The sequence below is a fragment of the Labrus bergylta genome, chromosome 23 (genome assembly GCF_963930695.1).
Source record: "Labrus bergylta chromosome 23, fLabBer1.1, whole genome shotgun sequence".
Lineage (NCBI taxonomy): Eukaryota > Metazoa > Chordata > Actinopteri > Labriformes > Labridae > Labrus > Labrus bergylta.
This window is the reverse complement of record NC_089217.1, coordinates 16398064-16415865: the sequence shown is the minus strand read 5'-3', so window position 1 is coordinate 16415865 and position 17802 is coordinate 16398064. Positions and strand designations below refer to the sequence as shown.

General features: G+C 41.0%; 1 protein-coding gene across 1 annotated transcript in view; it reads right to left on the bottom strand.

Moving 5' to 3' along the window:
- LOC109977736 (NXPE family member 3-like) overlaps positions 1-3288 on the bottom strand; it is a 62269-nt gene extending 58981 nt beyond the window's left edge. The window contains exon 1 of the mRNA XM_065951065.1: positions 2662-3288. The gene's annotated coding sequence lies outside the window, so the exon portion shown is untranslated. The remainder of the gene's footprint in view (positions 1-2661) is intronic.
- Positions 3289-17802: the final 14514 nt, after the last annotated feature.

Sequence of the window (17802 nt, the reverse complement as noted above, 5' to 3'; positions counted from 1 at the left end):
TGTTAATATATTATCTATGTTTTTTTTTATACAAAAGAGAGAAAAGGCTTATTTTCAGTTTAGTTTGCTTGGTTTATGAATTTGTTGTGATAGTTTAAAAACGGTGCATGTCCCGTTTGACTCCGGGGAGGACCGTACATGGTGGCGGGCTTTGCTCCAGGCTGCTCTCATTGAATCCCCGTTCAGGTCGCTCACAGATGCGTGAGGGAAATGGATTTATTATCCCACCACCACCGGAGCAGCGTTTCACTGGGGCTATGCCCCACTTTCTATTGTGCACAAACAAGACTTTATAACATGTAGGGGGGAAAAAACACACAACTTTGAGAAATGAGGTCTGGTCGACCGGTAGCTTTGTTAAGTTGGCTGCCCGGCTACCGGCACTGTTGCTCGGCTTGACTACAGGACTTCCGTCCGCCAGGATTTTGAACTTGTCAGGCCCGGGGCAGAGGGCTCTCCGTGGGTGAAGTGTCATTGTTTGAAGACAGGGAGTTATTTTAAACTGTAGCAAAGAGATGAGCAGCAAGTTCGACCCGGACTCTCTAAGCGGGGACGGCAATAGTACGAAGTGTCAGGCTGAGAAAGCGGGTGCAGAGGGATGAGTTGGAGCACGTAGCCCCAGAGCTAGCACTAGCTCCAGGCATGGTGTTTCAACCTTTAAAAAAAATAATCATCACCTTCTATTTTTATTTAAATTTTACACAGCATCCCAACTTTTAGGAATCAGGGTTGTAATAATTAACAGCATGAATACTCGACTTGAAAGGTTATCTGCATGATTCACAACCTTGCAATGCCATTTGTTCTGCATTATGAACCATTATGAGGCACTATGCACCCATAAAGTATTTTCTGCAGATCAGATCAACGTTAAAAGAAGTCATCATACTTCCCTGATATCATCAAGTCAACAGGATTAAAGCTATGGATAGGATCAAATCTTGAAATCAGGTTGTTTAAAAAAGAAAAGGAAAACATAATCAAATAAAACCAATGCAATCCTGTTTTGTTCACTGGTAAAACCTTCAGTTTTTGTTGTCTAAATTTTTGACTAGGATTTCTTTAATCCAAAAACTCAGGATTATGGTGATACCAGCAGAGTGCTGGATTCAGGATGGATTACAAGAAAATGTCAACTATGACGTTAAATATCAAATGTGTTGAAGCTGAGAGGTTCTCTCAACTTGTGTGGATTGTGGCGCCCCCCTGTGGACAAAGTATGCAGTGTGAGGTCCTATTTAGAGCACTGCTGAACCTTTTAGGCCTTTATAGAATACTTTGGTTCATCCATAAAAGTCCCTGCTTAGATCAGATTGAGCTAATTTTTTATTTATTTTATTTTTTCAAACAAGGATGAAAGTGAGTTGGGCTAGTGATCCTGGGTAGGTAAAAGTGAAAAAGAGTGAACTGGACTCCTGGATATGAAAAAAAAATTGGACTACCTAATCCAGATCATTCTTATCTGGATTCATTTGAAACAACTGGGCTCAGATAATTCTTAAAGGATAACATCTTGGGGATATGGAGGTAGAGTGAGGCAGATGGTTCAGGAGGTATTTCAAGTATCAAACACAACAAGGCACTTCATATTGACTGTACCAATAATTCTTTAAATGCAGAGTCAAATGTCACATTTTAAGAGTATTTTAATGTCCAACTGAATTTACATTTGACCTTTTAACTGCTCAATAATGTAAAAATGTGTGACCCTTTATTTTTTTTTACGTTGATGTTTTTTGTAAGCAGGGGTGTGTTCAGACTTTTTGTGACGTATGTAGGGATGGCATCAAGTATGTGTGTATGTCACTTATGCATTTACCCTGTCTGTCTCCAGTACACATTTTCTTTAATTACTACTTACAATATAGTATCATACAGATGTTATTTAATGTGTAATATTTCACGAGACTAACACAAATGAGTTTAAATATCATCTTTTCAGCTTGAATCTTTAAGGACTAAATTTAGCTCCATTAAAATATAGAAAAAGCTCCTCACAGCTTGTTGCCTCACAACCCATCAAGTTGATATTTATACAGGCTTTATATTAAGTTTATTATATGTCCCACCTCTGAAAATTAGATTTAATTTAAAATGTGTTTAATTTAAACTGTTGAAATAGGTAATTCTTCCCAAATGACTACACTTAAGTTTGGGTATTAAAATATGTTTTGATGGCACTACTTCTTTCATATATAAAAATATAAATAGAGGAATATTTTTAACAAGATTTATCAAACTGGTCTGATCTGATCAGCAGGGGCTTGTATGCTGGAATTAGCATCACAGAGAGATGGTCTGAGGAGCCAAGGTGGGGGCGGGGTGCAGCCTTGAATGCCTTCTTGATGTTGCTGTAGGCCAGGTCCAGCGTGCTCCCACCCCTGGTTGCAAAATCCACATATTGATGGAAATGAGGAAAAACAGTTTTCATATTGGCCTGATTAAAGTCCCCTGCCACAATGAAAACTCCCTCTGGATGTGTAGATTGCAGTTCACTGATGGAGCAGTATAAAACATTCAGGGCTTATCTGGTGTTTGCACTGGGAGGAATGTACACTGCTGTGAAGATCATAACAGTGAATTCCCGGGGTAAATAAAAAGGCCTGCTTTTTATAGTCAGTAGTTCTACATCAGGAGAGCAGTGACTTGAGACTATCTCACCGTTGTTGCACCAGTTGTTGTTGGTGTATATGCAAACACCGCCGCCTCGGGATTTACCAGTGAGAGAGCTGCTCCTATCCGACCGAAATAATGTTAGCCCCTCTATGCTAACTGCCTCATCTGGAACGGATGGTTTCAGCCACGTTTCTGTGAGAAATATGGCGCAGCAGTCTCTCATCTCTCGTTTTGCAGTTAAATCCAGCTTCAGGTAGTCCAGTTTGTTCTCCAGGGAGCGGACATTAGAAAGCATGATGGAAGGAAGCGGCGTTCTGTGCGGGTTAGCTTTTAGCTTGGTTGTTAGCCCCGCTCGGCATCCCCGTTTTTGCTTCCGGTCACACCGCTTCCGTCTCCTCCGCTGGCGGACTCCGCTGGTACGAGGCTCCGCTGCTTCACAGGCCGCTGGTTGTAGCCGGCGTAGTATTCCGAGGCTACGTAGAAGGTCCAGAGTAGTCGCATCTACCGGACTGAAACTGTTTGATTTACCTAAAACTAAAATTGCCTGGCGGTCGTATATTACTTTAGAGTAACTACGCTGCAGGTTTACTGTGAAATTATCAGAACTGACTGGGTTATTTGCCATTATATTCCTGTTGCTATCACGAGCCACTGCAGCCGCAGCCGAGCAGGGCGCCGCCATCTTGAATCAGTGACTATGAAAAATGTTTTCTGCTTTTAACTCACTGCTTCAACCACCTCCTCCTCCACCCTCTGATCTGTTCACACCAGACATGTTTGCCCTGTATTATACTGAAAAGGTTGCAACCATCAGTAACCAGTTTTCTGAACCTGACCAACTCAGCCCAAAGGCACCAACCAAAAGTTCCTCACTCGACTCATTCTCCTCTCTGACTGAGGATGAAGTCTCTAAGCTTGTGCTAAACTCTTGGCCCACCACCTGTCCTCTGGACCCAATACCATCAAGCCTCATGCAGACCATTTCCTCTCCGCTTAATGCTGCGCTTAACTATATCATCAACCCCTCTCTGTCAACGGGTGTGTTCCCCACTGCATTCAAGCAAGCTCGGGTCACCCCTCTGCTCAAAAAACACACACTAAACCCAGCCCAGGTTGAAAACTACAGACCGGTTTCTCTTCTGCCCTTTCTATCAAAAATACTTGAGCACACAGTCTTTAAGCAAGTCTCTTGAGTTCCTGTCCATAAACGATCTGTTTGACCCAAATCAGTCAGGTTTTAAGCGGGGCCACTCTACTGAAACTGCACTACTGTCAGTAACAGAATCGCTACAAGCTGCCAGAGCTGCGGGTCAGTCCTCAGTTCTATTACTGCTAGACCGGTCTACTGCCTTTGACACAGTCAACCATCAAATCCTCCTATCCACACTCTCTGAACTTGGCATCTCAGGATCTGCCCTCTGCTGGTTCATGTCCTACCTCTCTGGGCGATCCTTTAGAGTGTCGTGGAAGGGAGAAGTGTCCAAAGGGGTACCTCAAGGGTCAGTGCTTGGTCCCCTTCTCTTCTCCATATACACAAGCTCACTTGGTTCAATAATCCGCTCTCATGGCTTCTCATACCATTGCTATGCTGATGATACCCAGCTCTTCCTGTCATTTCCGCCAGATGATGTTACAGTCTCTGCAAGAATCTCGTCATGCCTTGCTGATATCTCTAAATGGATGAATGAACGGCACCTTCAACTCAATCTTTCAAAGACTGAGCTCCTTGTCATCCCAGCCAGTCCCTCTATGCAACCACAGATCAATATCCAGCTTGGAACAACCAAACTCATGCCCACAAAGTCTGCACCGGAACCTGGGTGTCATGATGGATGACCAGCTAACTTTTAAGGCTCAAGTAGCCTCGATTGCCCGGTCATGTCGATTTGCCTTGTACAAGCTCAGACCTAACTGTCAGAACATGCTACACAGCTCCTGGTACAGGCTCTTGTGATATCACGCATGGACTATTGCAACTCTCTACTGGCAGGTCTTCCTACATGCACTATCAAACCCCTGCAGATGATACAAAATGCAGCAGTACGACTGGTCTTCAACCTTCCTAAAAGAGCACATGTCACTCCGCTGTTCATCTCCCTACACTGGCTCCCAGTTACTGCTTGCATCAAATTTAAAACTCTGCTGCTCGCTTACAAAACAGCGACAAAAACGGCTCCTCCTTACTTTAATTCTCTCATCCAGCTCTACAGTCCCTCCTGCACACTACGCTCTGCCAATGAAAGGCGTCTGATCCAATCTTCACAACAGGGTCCTAAGACACTGACTAGACTCTTCTCCTCTGTTGCCCCCTGGAGGTGGAATGAACTTCCAAACTCCATTCGATCTGCAGAGTCCCTCTGCACCTTTAAGAAAAAGCTAAAGACCCAGCTCTTTCATGAATACCTACTAACTTAATGATGATGGTCTCGATATTATTGATGATGATGATGGTTGTGACGATGGTTTTTGTTTGATAACGATAACTTATAAGATGGTTTCTATACTGATTAGAGCTCTCAAGAACTGCCGCCAATGTTGTGCTTTGCCTCTGTGCAATGCCTGTCAGCACCTGTGTGTCCAATCGGACTTAAAGCTGATCGTTTGCTCTTACTGACATTGTTCCCTTTTTTCTAGATCCTTGCTTGTGTTGTAATTACTCTCTGATGTACGTCGCTTTGGATAAAAGCGTCTGCTAAGTGAATTGTAGAATTGTAGAATTTCTCAACATTATGAGAGCAGAGGGCTGGGGGATAGTATTGAAGATAAATAAGATAAGATATACTTTATTCATCCCAGCAGGGAAATTTAGGTGTTCCAGCAGCCAGCATACATACAAACACACAACACAACACATACATACATACATACATACATACATATCCCACCCATACAAAAAACATGAGCCCACAATACATAGCCAGGATAAAAAAAGTGGTATGGATGGTCCATGTGCATAAGTAGCTGTTACTCATAGATAACAGTACAAAATACTAGCTCTGCCAGTGCATAGTATGATAGATAAATAAAGAATTATTATAAAAAAGCAAAAGTGTGCAAATATACAGGTGCAAAATACAGTTTGATATAGGCAGCTCAGGCTAAAGTTTAAATGTCTTCTGTACTTACTTAAAGGGGAGTCGTTATAAAGTGCAATTGCAGTAGGTAAAAAAGTATTTTTAAATCTGTCCTTTTTGCAGCTTAGCTGTAAACGAAGTAGAAGTATGAAAAGGTCATATCACCCTACCCAAATTAAATCTCCCCAACTCCCATTGGATCCCAGGCCTCATCTCAACCATCAGCAAGACACCAAGATCAAACACACCACAGGCATAGCCTCAAGAATATGACCAAGCCTCTCCTCACCATTCTCACTGTGCAGTAGCCTTCTACACATCACTGCTTGCAATGTCTTCCTCTTCCTCCACTAGATCAAGTCCACATTCACAAACTGAGCTCCACATCAGGAACTGGACCGCTGCTCGCCTCTGACAATCCCTGAATCCCCCTTCAACTGCCACTATGTCCAGAGGCAGCTACCCTTGTAGGGGACAGAGCTTATCACCCCCTGTGCCTGCTCCTTCTGTATCTGACATCTCATATCTCTCTCAAGCTATCACAGCTTTCTTTATATCCTGGAGTTCGCATGCTTCACAAAATTTCTGTGCACATGAAGTGTCTGATGTAACTAGGACAGAGATAATATAAGTTTACAACGGGTGCGTCTTGTGATAGTATCTGAAGGAGATTTAGGAGTCCCCTCAGGTGGAATGTTTAAATTGAGGTATTGTATAGGAGTATTGCCACATGTGGTTGTGTAACGTGATGTTTTATGACCCATGACGAAAAGCGGATGTTTGGATGCATATAAGCAATTGTCTCTGTGTGTTCGAGAGAGATCATTATTGGCTTCTTGATCCTCCTGGTCAGACGTGACCAGTGATTCTGTTTCTTGCTTAAATAAAATTATACTCTTTGAAAGCAAGTCAGTCTCAACGGCGAATTTCTTCATCATCAAACATATCAACAACAAGGAAATCCACATCAATTTTGGCGTCACGAACAGGATCAGTTGGGGCCTTCTGCAGGGGACCACAGCTTGTTTATTATTTCCATCACTTCGTAAGTGTTTCTTTCTTTTTTTTCTGCACATATTGCGGAGCTGTTTCTGTCGTCTATCGGCAATTTTGGCCGCACTGTCAAAGAACTGAAGTGCAATGATGTGTTGATGTTGGAGTAATTCTCCGTCTAAATTGGGGTTTATTGAGTTAAAAAGTATATAAATAAAGGGGAATAAAATAAAGAAGAGATAAATAAGAGAAGAAGAGATAAAAAGTTGAAAGGTAATGATAGCATAAGCGCAACTAGTAACGAGACCAGTTAGCTAAAAAACTATGCAAGTTTAACAAGGACAGGGCCCGTATCCTCTTAACAGTAAGTCATGTGTAAATTAGACACTGAAGTGAAAGTTGGCTTTAAGAAGTAGTCAAATTTGAGTAAAAATAAAACAAAGGGGATCCCTGGCCAGGGTATTTGAATAGATGATAAACGTATAATGTAGGAAAATAAAAGAGAAGAAATAAAGATGAGAAGTGTAAAGATGAGAAGTAAAAAGATGAAAAGTGAAGATAAGGAATAAAGATAAGAGTTTTGAGAAAAGTGGGAAAAAAGCGCTGAGTAAAGGAAAAAGTGTGCATTGAAGCATGCAGTGTGAAGTAATTTGTTAAAAGACAATTTGTTAAAAGTTTGACAGAAGTAAAAGATTTGATAGAGGAAAATTATAAATGAGTCGACTTCAAAATCTGAACTGAAGTGTGTGTGGCTGTTGAAGGGCTCTGTCTCTGTCTGTGTCTTGTCTCTTGTGTTGTGATTTGGATGGTTTTGAGAGGTCTGTGTGGTGTGGAGATGTGTATTTGATCCGGAAATGTTCTTGTATATGTGTGATTGATAAATAGAATAGATGTATTATTAAATAGGCGTATATAGCAGGTGATTGGTTAAAAGGCGATTTAGTAACTTATAAGAGGGGACATTTTTGCTTCATCAGTGATAAAAAATATGAGCCTTTGTTTCAGAGGACTTTTACTTATCTGATCTTCATCAGTGTTAAAAACCTATGAGCCCTTTGTTTCAGGGGACTTTATATATTAAATTTGATAAAAATCTATGAGCCCCTCAGAGGATGTTTGTTTAATCTGATAAATACACATGAGCCTAATAAAGGACGTTTATACATAGCATAAGTGTATATAGTATCTGTTTTTAACAGAAGTGGAGAGACCAGCGAGGATAGTCTGTACCCATTCAGGTAGCAAGATTAGAGAAAAGAACAGAAAAATTCCTGATAAAGTTTAGAACTGCCGGCTGATTGGAGTGTGAACTTCTCTTTCTGTCTGTTTGTGCGTATGTGTGTGTTCACATTAAAATAGGTGGAGAGAATATATTTTCTATTTGGCTGTTGATTGGGAGGATATTGTGCTGATTTCTGTGTGTGCATAGACTCTGTGCACAGGGGTGGAGCAGTGATCTTAAAAGTGTGTGTGTTCTGTGCTAGTATATTACCACCCTCTAGGAAATCAACACATTCTGTTTTATTTAATGTCCAATAACTAAGTTTAGCTGAAACATCATATAACAAGACAAAGTTACAAAAGATAATTAGACACTAACTTTATGAACATCCATTGTGAGTAACCCAGTCAGCTCTAGAAACCAGATTCAAAACGGTTCTTTGTGATGCCATTATTTTGCTTTTCTTATTGCCTTACGCCTTAGTCTCTTTATTTCCGGTCTTCACATAAAATGTGCTTTTATTTAGAAAAACTGCAAAGGGGACTTCTGCTACATCGTAAAGTTATGGGAGTAAATACATACAGCTAAAATAACAACCAAGAGGAGAAAATGTTACACTTATGCTGTTTTGTGAGGTGGATTTATCTTAAAAACCTCGGTTTGGGTGACTTACTCTCTTTTAGAAGGATGCTACATGCAGCATGTTTCCATGTATGAGCTCTGAGCTCTGACTCAGTGATGAGTGACAGGAGGATTAAATGCAAATGTAACCTTACCGTGCTTCAACTGTAATCAAATAGATATGATTGGCTTAGTTGTCACTTAATAAATCTTACTTGAGTGATAAGTTTTCTTTTAATGACTCCACTAGTAAAAAGTGTACATTTTAGTGAAAGTAGGGGTGCCACAACACCCACGGGTGAGATGCGCCTGTCTGTGCATTAAATGCACTAGGTTTGGACCATAGGGTTTGGAGACGATGTTAACCCTTTGACAGCCAGGTTAGACTGGAAGCCCTTGCTAAAATTAGGAGGTGGGTCCAAGAGGCGTTGCCTCACATAGAAAGCCAATTAGATTACTCCTTTTGAAGAGGAGTGGAGAGAGAGCCCTTCCTCCTCTCTCTTCTCTCTGTGGGACACAGAGGGAAGGAAAACACACCCCCAGTAGGGAGACAGCCTTTGCAATAGATAAAAAAAAAAATAGATAAAGATTACCGATAATGTGTGCATATTTTACTGAATTGTTATTGCATTGTCTATATGGATTCAGAGTGATTAAACTTTTGTTTTGTTTTCTTTCTGTTTTCTCTGTTTCTCTCTACTATGCTGTGTGAGAGCTAAAGGGAAGACAGACAGATGGATTGAGTCTGAACTGGATCAGTCTAAAAAAGGCAGATGAGAGGATACCTGGGGGTACTTCACAAACACTGGAAGCTTGCGGATGACAGCATGTAGGGATCCTGAATCCAGCTTGATCAAGGCCAGTGCGGTTTTATCCACAAACTCTTTCAACAAACACCTGAACTTTTCTATCTGTGTATACACATTTTTTATAGTCAACATCTTTGATACATGCTTAGTCTGTTTTCGCATAGAGGCTTACATTGTTTCTTCTATGTATCACATTACAATTATATAGGAGGAAGTCTTGGCAACAGACTGACTAATTGAAGCATTTGGTCAATAATGGAGTATTTTTTATTTGATTGATCATTTATGGAAAAGTTGATTTGATTCAAATGCAGTTGAGTGCTGTGAATGCTGGTTTCATTGTCTGAGTATGGTCTAGCTTGACCTGGGCTATTTTGAGATGGAACATTGACATTATTTCCATAATTTTAAGATAAATAAGTGTGATTAGATGCACTAGGTGATAAAGAAGTGCTTTTGCTTTTATAGTAAGAAGGCTTTGGTCTCCTTTGGGGTTGGCAAATTCATTCACTTTAAAGTGTGGTAACAGTACTTTCTAAATAGGTTGACTTACAATACGAGGAACTAAGAGGGTCATTGTAATGTCAAAGATGGACACCAAAATTACAAAATCAATCACTCCTGTTGATGTAGTACAGAAGACTAATCCTCTTGTTAAAGATATTCCAAAAATATCAGAAAAATGGAGTAAGCGTTGGCCTGACATTGACCAGCCTTGGCCAGTGGAGGGGACTTTGAACCCGGATGTGATCAAAACAATACAGGTACTTGTGTCTATATACAAGGTAAAGCAGAAGAAGGGGAAAAAAGGAAAAAGGCGTATGGAGAAAAGACAAACTGAGCCTGGAGTTCTGCAGTTGTTTGAGAATGAAGGACAGAAACTGTTAGAAGCTGCAAATTAAAAAAGAGGCCGCGGTATGCAAGAAATACAGAAAAATGATAAGGCAGTGGGTAAGTTAATGGAGAACACACCCTTCTCACATACTGCCTTAGTAAAGAAGCCCCCGCCTTATGAGAAGGAAGTGAAGTTTACTGATGTTTACCCTCAGCTCCCAGTGATTATACAGAAGGGCAACTATCACATCACAGACGAGGATGAACAAATAATCGAGAAGGGAAAGGCTACAACGACCATAGAAATGTACCCAAGCTCCGACAGCAAACACAAAAAGAGCCGTTTGAGAAGTTGGAGCGGTCAGCAGTTCAGACGACTGGACATAGAGGATGACAGTGAGAGTGATTCGGATGAAGCTGTTGGTGGATATGACCCAGCAGTAAGACGGATGTTGGCTAAAGCGGAGAAAAAAGGAGACAAGCCAATAAGAAGAGTGGATCCAGGAAAGGACGACACAGATGTGAGCAATGATGATGAAGACTCAGAGAGAGAAGGTCCTTCATATCTTCACCCATTAGCAGCCGGTTCAGGGGTGGAAGATGATGGATGCAGCACTTTAAGAAAGGTGGAGAGAACTATAGATAGATGCCTTGTGAAAATGAATGAATCTACCAGTCCAGCAACCCAGCATGTCTTGGAAAGGCAACTAGAGGAACTGAAAAAAACACGGAAGAAAATAAAGAAGTCTCAAAGGTCTGACACTTTGAGGTATGAATTACGTCCAAGAAATGAAAAGAGATTCGATAAAATGTGTCCAGTAATTTTGCGAGGTCAAAATTTAGAGTATAAACCTTGGCAAAGTACAGACATGTCAAACATACTTGAAAAATTACCCACTCTTCAAGATGGAGCGCATCCTTGGATTTCGAAGTTGGAAGAGGTTTTGGTGGGAACACAGCCTGCCATGGGAGACATTAAGAGACTCTTGGCTAGCCTCATTGGGGTCCCAGCGATGGAGGAAATCCTACAGGCGGCAGGCCTTAATAGATATGTGGCGACTGCAGTATATGATCCGGAATTGTTGGCTGCCAGTAGAGGTCGGATGTGGAGAGCATTGAGAGATACATTTCCAACCAACGTACACCCTGATAATATTCTCATTGAACCATTGGGCCCACAGGAAAACCCAAGAGCTTATGTGTCAAGGGCTCATCAAGTGTGGAGAAATGTCACAGGAAATGACCCGGATTTGAATCAAATGGAGCAATCAATTTTGAGAGCTAGGATACAGAAAGGATTGCCCCTACCAGTGCGGAGCAAGCTGGCGGAGGTGGTAGGTCTTGGAAGCATGGCAAAAGGTGTGTATACAGATCACATAGCACATCAAGTTGATCTGTATCGGAAAAAAGAGCATGACCAGAAGGAACAGGACCAGGAAACTCTTAGAAAGCTTAACCAACTACAGCTGGTGGATAATAAGAAGAAGGAGAAGAAACAAGCTGTGGTTATGCAGAGTCAGCCTCAATCAACTCAATTACCACCACAACTGCAGCATGACCAGATCCAGTATCAGCCACCCCAGCCGTTATCCATGATCCCCAATGCTCCTTTTCCGCAGCCAGGGTTTGGCCAACCACAGATATGGAGAGGAAGAGGTCAAGGAAGTTTAGAAAGAACAGAGGAAGTTTAGAGGAGGTTTCAGAGGAGTATAGAGAGATGTTGAGGTTGGAGAGGACTTTTCTGTTGTTTACAGGAAAGGTCAAGGAGTTAGATTTATGTTGAAGGAATTGTAAGGTAGAATAGTGAAGGTTCAGGAAGTAGAGAGATAAGTGAATGCTCAGATAATAAAATTGTTAGACCTGCTAGGTCTGATGATCCAGAAAGCACATGGTTTAGCCCGTGTGCAAGGGGGGAGTTAGGAGAAAGATTAAGAAAGAATATGGTTTTTGGGTACTGTATTTGCTTGAACAGATTGATTATGTCATAGGCAGGTGTACTATCTGTCTAAAAAACAACGTTCGTAGGGGTGTGATGGTTCCTCCCGGTTACATTCCAACGCCAACAGGTCCTATGCGTGAGTTAGTTGTGGATTTTGTTGACATGATAAGACCGGTAGGAGGTAAAAGATACATGTTAGTTGTTGTGGATAGATTTTCAAGGTGGCCTGAGGCCTGTCCAACTAAGCGGAAAGATGCTCAGTCTGTTGCCAAGTTTTTGTGTCGTGAGGTTATAAGCAGGTGGGGACTCCCAGATCGCATATCCTCAGATAATGGGAAAGAGTTCGTGGATAAAACAGTAAGACTAATTCTGCAAAAATTGGGAATTAAACAACGTTTAGGAGCTGTTTATCATCCGCAAAGCCAAGGTGCTTGTGAAAAAATGAATGGTGTTTTAAAAAACCGCATTGTTAAAATCTGCCAACACACAGGTTTGAATTGGGTGGAAGCGCTTCCACTGGCGTTAATGGTGTGTCGTTCAAGTGGGCTCCGTGATTTGCGCATGACACCCCATGAGTTGGCAATGGGCAGACGGATGCCGACACCTTGTTTGCGTACAAGTGGCAAGGGTCCAAGTTTAGCCCTTTTAGAAGATGAAATGCGAGTGTATGTTAATTACATGGCTGCTTTACATAAGAGAATATACACATATGTCTCTGACAGGCAAAAACGAGAGGAGGTGCAAGAGAGACTCGATGAGCAAAAGACGAATGCAGTGCAACCTGGAGACAAGGTATTCGTGAAGGTATTTAGGAGGAAGTGGTTTAATGAACGCCGCGAAGGACCATTTGAAGTAGTCCGCAGTACGGGAACTGCAGTCCAGGTTAAAGGGTCTCCTACCTGGTATCATTTATCACATTGTGTTAAAGCGCCAACAGAAGAGGTTCCACGATCACAGAACCGAGATGTTGAAAGCGCAAGAGAGCCAACAGAAGCTGCAGAAGCAGCAGAGGTTCGTGCAGACCCCCAAGGTCAGGATCCGGAAGAAGGGATTGACCATGTTGGGGCTATGCATGATGATTTTGATTACACTTTTGATGATGTCAGGGATGACTTGTCAGTCCATGAGCAAGAAAGACGATTTGGTGACATTGATTTACAACTTGTCCCAGAAACAACAGAGTCTATTTCTCAAGAGCATGAGTCAAAGACTCCAGAGGACTGTGATGCCTCTACAGGAAAATCCACAGACCCAGTTGGGCCAAGGAGTCCAAGGCCAACCCGAAGAAAGGTTAGACCAAAACGTTACGAGGACTAGAGTAGAAGTGACTTTGGGAAAGTCAGTTCAGCTCCCATGTCAGTGTACAAAGGAAAATAATGGGAAAGGGAAATTCCGAGTCCAGTGGGAAGATAGCCATGGTAAGGTTATTGATTTATTGGGGACATCACCACTAGAAAAGTATGTGTTGCTTAATGATCGAAGAAGGTCAAAGATTGAGGGAGACTGTAGTCTTTATTTACGTAGATCTCAGATTGAAGATCAAGGTGACTATAAGTGTACATATTATGACCCAAAATTAGTAAATATGGGAGAGCATAGTGCCCAATCGGGGTTAGGTTACAGAAACAGTATTGTGACTTTAGTGGTACTAAATGAAACTAGAATTGCAAAACCCCCGGTTGTTGAAGTAGGAAAACTGTCAACTACCATATCAACTCTCCCGCTGATTGAGAAAATAAAGCAGACATCCACCTTTTCAAAACTGAAGGTTACTGACGTCACAGAGATATTGCGTCTAAATACAGCTGAGCCTCAAATGATTTCTACAACTCAATTTCCTGTAAACATTGTGATTAAAGCTACGTTAGGGAATTCAGCACGCCTTCCATGTAAATGTGGAAAATGGAATAATGATGATAATAATCCCCCTAATTGGAAAAATGTTCGTGGTGAAGAAATAGTGCTAACAGGACCTGAAATTAATAGCGTGCCTCATGATCAAGGAAAGTATATTTTGTATAATCACATAAGGTTGTTTAGGGTTGAAGACGACTGTACACTTGTCCTAATCAATGTAACAAGGGAAGATCAGGGAGAATATACATGCACTTATTTGGATCCAGAGTTTAAATTTGTACCATATCACAATTATTGGGTAAAAGGGTATAGAACTCGTAAGATAATGCTTGTGGTAGAAGGCCTAGATCCTATTGAAGTAGTTACGGTGGCTAAAGAGGTTCAAAAGCAACTAGTCACTCCAAGGGTGACTGATGAACAGATGATGTCTACTACTGTAGCTCAGAGAATAACTAGTAGTATTAACGTATCAACTTTGGTTACTACTCTAGCTGCGAGTAATTTTACAAGTGAGGTTGTAAAGATGGGATCTACTATCAACGAAACAATGATGAGTTCTTCGGTGTCTACAGAGTCTGTAGGTATGATGTTGGCATCTGTTGCTACATCTACATTAGTTAAGGCAGCTGAAACAATTCAGATGACTATGTCGAATCTGATTGGTGATTTTGTAGATGCTGACGGGACATCAGAAGTCATGACTAAACATCTTCATGCATTAGAGAAGCGTGAAACCCAATGGAAAGCTTATGGGTTTGATTCCTCGGTGTTGCAAATTGCAGACCCGTGGGCAAGTAGAAATATGTGGTACCAACAGTTGACTCACTCTGTTAGATTGGCTAGTAATTTGAGTGGTCCATGTGTCGTGAGAGTTCCAGCACCAGGCACATGGCCTTCAATTCTAGAGACGGTACCAGAACCTTTAACTTCTAAATGTCAAAATTATGCGCTATCGTGGTTGGTATTTAAGCAACAAGCACCAAAGGATTATTGGATGGCCGTGTCGGTGCATCTATTTACACCTCAACGGAATTGTGCTTGGTTGAAGAAGTTATCATATATAAATCTCCTTGATCAGTATGAAGATATTACGACAGCAGTCCCTGATCCTATGGAAGTGACACCTGTGAAGGTTAAATCTTGTTTTTGTTCAAATGGTACTCATGGTGGAGATGGTATGTTTATGGGAATATCAGAATGTGATAACTATATGATGCAATTTGGACGACGTGATCAAAGGGCTATTGATGACATGTATACAGTGACCTTTCATGCACCACATCGCCGACTGAGTAAAACTCTAAGTGTAAAGAATCAAACTTTACCGGGTAATTTTACCATAGGAACATTTAAAGATATCTGGTGGATTTGTGGCGATAAGGCATACTTATTTTTACCTTATGGTTGGATTGGATGTTGTTATATGGCACAGTTGAAACTTCTGTATGATGTTTTTGTTATTCAGAAGGGACAAGAGTCTGATGAGGATAACTCTACGACAATCTCTAGCAGTAGAAAGAAAAGAGATTTGGCACAATTTCACAACTTGGAGTCTTATCATTGGAGGATAAGTTTGGGAGAGAAATGGGGAATAGGATTGTTTCCATGGTATGGTGTTACATACTTAGCTGATCATATTGATAATATTACATATACCCTGTAAGGTTTTGCAAACGAGACCATAAAAGGTTTTGAATATTTGTCAAATACTCAGAGGAGTCATCGATTGACGTTGCTGAAACATGACATGGCTCTTGATTACATTTTGGCCAAACAAGGTGGCCTCTGTGTAGCTTTGAATCTAACTGGAGAAGCCTGTTACACTTTGATTCCTGATGCTACTGACAATATGACTAGTGTCATAGATGCTTTGAAACTAATTAGGGATTCATTTGGTCCATCAGAAAGAGCGGGATGGTCTGCGAATACCTGGTTACAAGACCAATTAGGACCAGTAGGAGCTATAGTGGTTCAGATTTTGGTGGCTACCCTTCTATCACTGTGTGTGATGTTTTGTTTTTGTACGCTGTTGTTGACCTTTGCTAAGGCTATGATATTGAGATGGGTAGGAGTTGTGATGCCAGGAGAAAACATTCAGATGCCGCTACTGAGTGGTAATGACCTAAGTGAAGGTGAGGAGGTCATAGAGATTGGAGAGAAATATCCATTTTTGAATATCTGAATTCAACATTGACTCACTATTATTTTGAACTGGAAGTGAATTGATAAAAGGGGGGAATTGAATATTTTAATCATGTATATTAATCATGTATATGTTAATCATGTAGTGGAATAAGGTGAAAGTATGATACAAAAATGAATATCTTTGATGTTTTTGTATGTACAAAGATACTGGCTGTTGATTTTTCTTCCCAGGATGATATTTGGGAGACCAATGTGAGGGTGGCTGATTGTCCAGAGATCCTTCCAGATTAATGGAGTTGAAACAACCAAACTTAAGAAAATGGAGGATGGAAATGGACAACGGAAACCTGAAGGAAGACATCATGATGAGGGGTTTCGATTGAAAAATCATTGAGGGTTTATTACAATGTAACTTGTAATATTGATAAATATTTTTGTATGTTTTACTTTATAGTAGATATTTTTAGCAAGACATATTTTTCTGGAACTGTATAAGATGCATATATTGGGACCTCAGGTGTTTTCTTTCTTTATCGATCCTTAGGGAAAGTGGTGTTAGGTAGGGAGAGGTCCATTGGAAGGTGCGATGGGTCGACCAGCCTGACTTTGGACAATTTTTAGATTTTATTTCTGAGGTTTTGAATGTGTGCATTTATATATCATCCTAAAAAGTTTTCATAACCCTTTTCTTTTTAATTGGTTTGGAGTACTATAGGTGGTTGCCTGGGGCAGAGGGACCGTGAGAGAGTTTTCCTGTCTAGATTGTTTGATGGATAATAAAGAAAGATAGCTGCTTGATGGGTTTTTCGCTCTCACACTCCACAAATAAAATTTTACTATATTACTAAGGTTAAGCATGGACAGAAGTGATTCGTATGAGGCTAATTAACATCATAATTGTATAATTTATCTCGTTTGCTAGGGGGGACTATGAAGTGTCTGATGTAACTAGGACAGAGATAATATAAGTTTACAACGGGTGCGTCTTGTGATAGTATCTGAAGGAGATTTAGGAGTCCCCTCAGGTGGAATGTTTAAATTGAGGTATTGTATAGGAGTATTGCCACATGTGGTTGTGTAACGTGATGTTTTATGACCCATGACGAAAAGCGGATGTTTGGATGCATATAAGCAATTGTCTCTGTGTGTTCGAGAGAGATCATTATTGGCTTCTTGATCCTCCTGGTCAGACGTGACCAGTGATTCTGTTTCTTGCTTAAATAAAATTATACTCTTTGAAAGCAAGTCAGTCTCAACGGCGAATTTCTTCATCATCAAACATATCAACAACAAGGAAATCCACATCACACATACATCCTTCCATCCCATTATAGTTTCCTCTACTCTTCCTTCAGTCTTTCAGACAAAACTTCAGCAGAGTTCACTCTAGCTTTTTCAATGTAGATGCACTATTTATTCAGCCTTTCCTTCACGAAGGTCTGAGCTGGATGATTATCTGTCCATCATAGTCGACATAGTCTTACTTTTCGGAGGAACTGGTTTCTATAGCTACCATGTTTACTTTGCAGCATACAGCAGTTGAATCAAGGTACTGGGGAGGTCATGACTCCAAACTGTAATGTTGAATCTTTGCAGCCCAAACCTCCCTCTCATACCCCAGAATGTCCTGTCAGCGCTCTTCTACAAAGCTCACGCTCATCTTTCTCACACCCCAATCTTAAACCATCTATC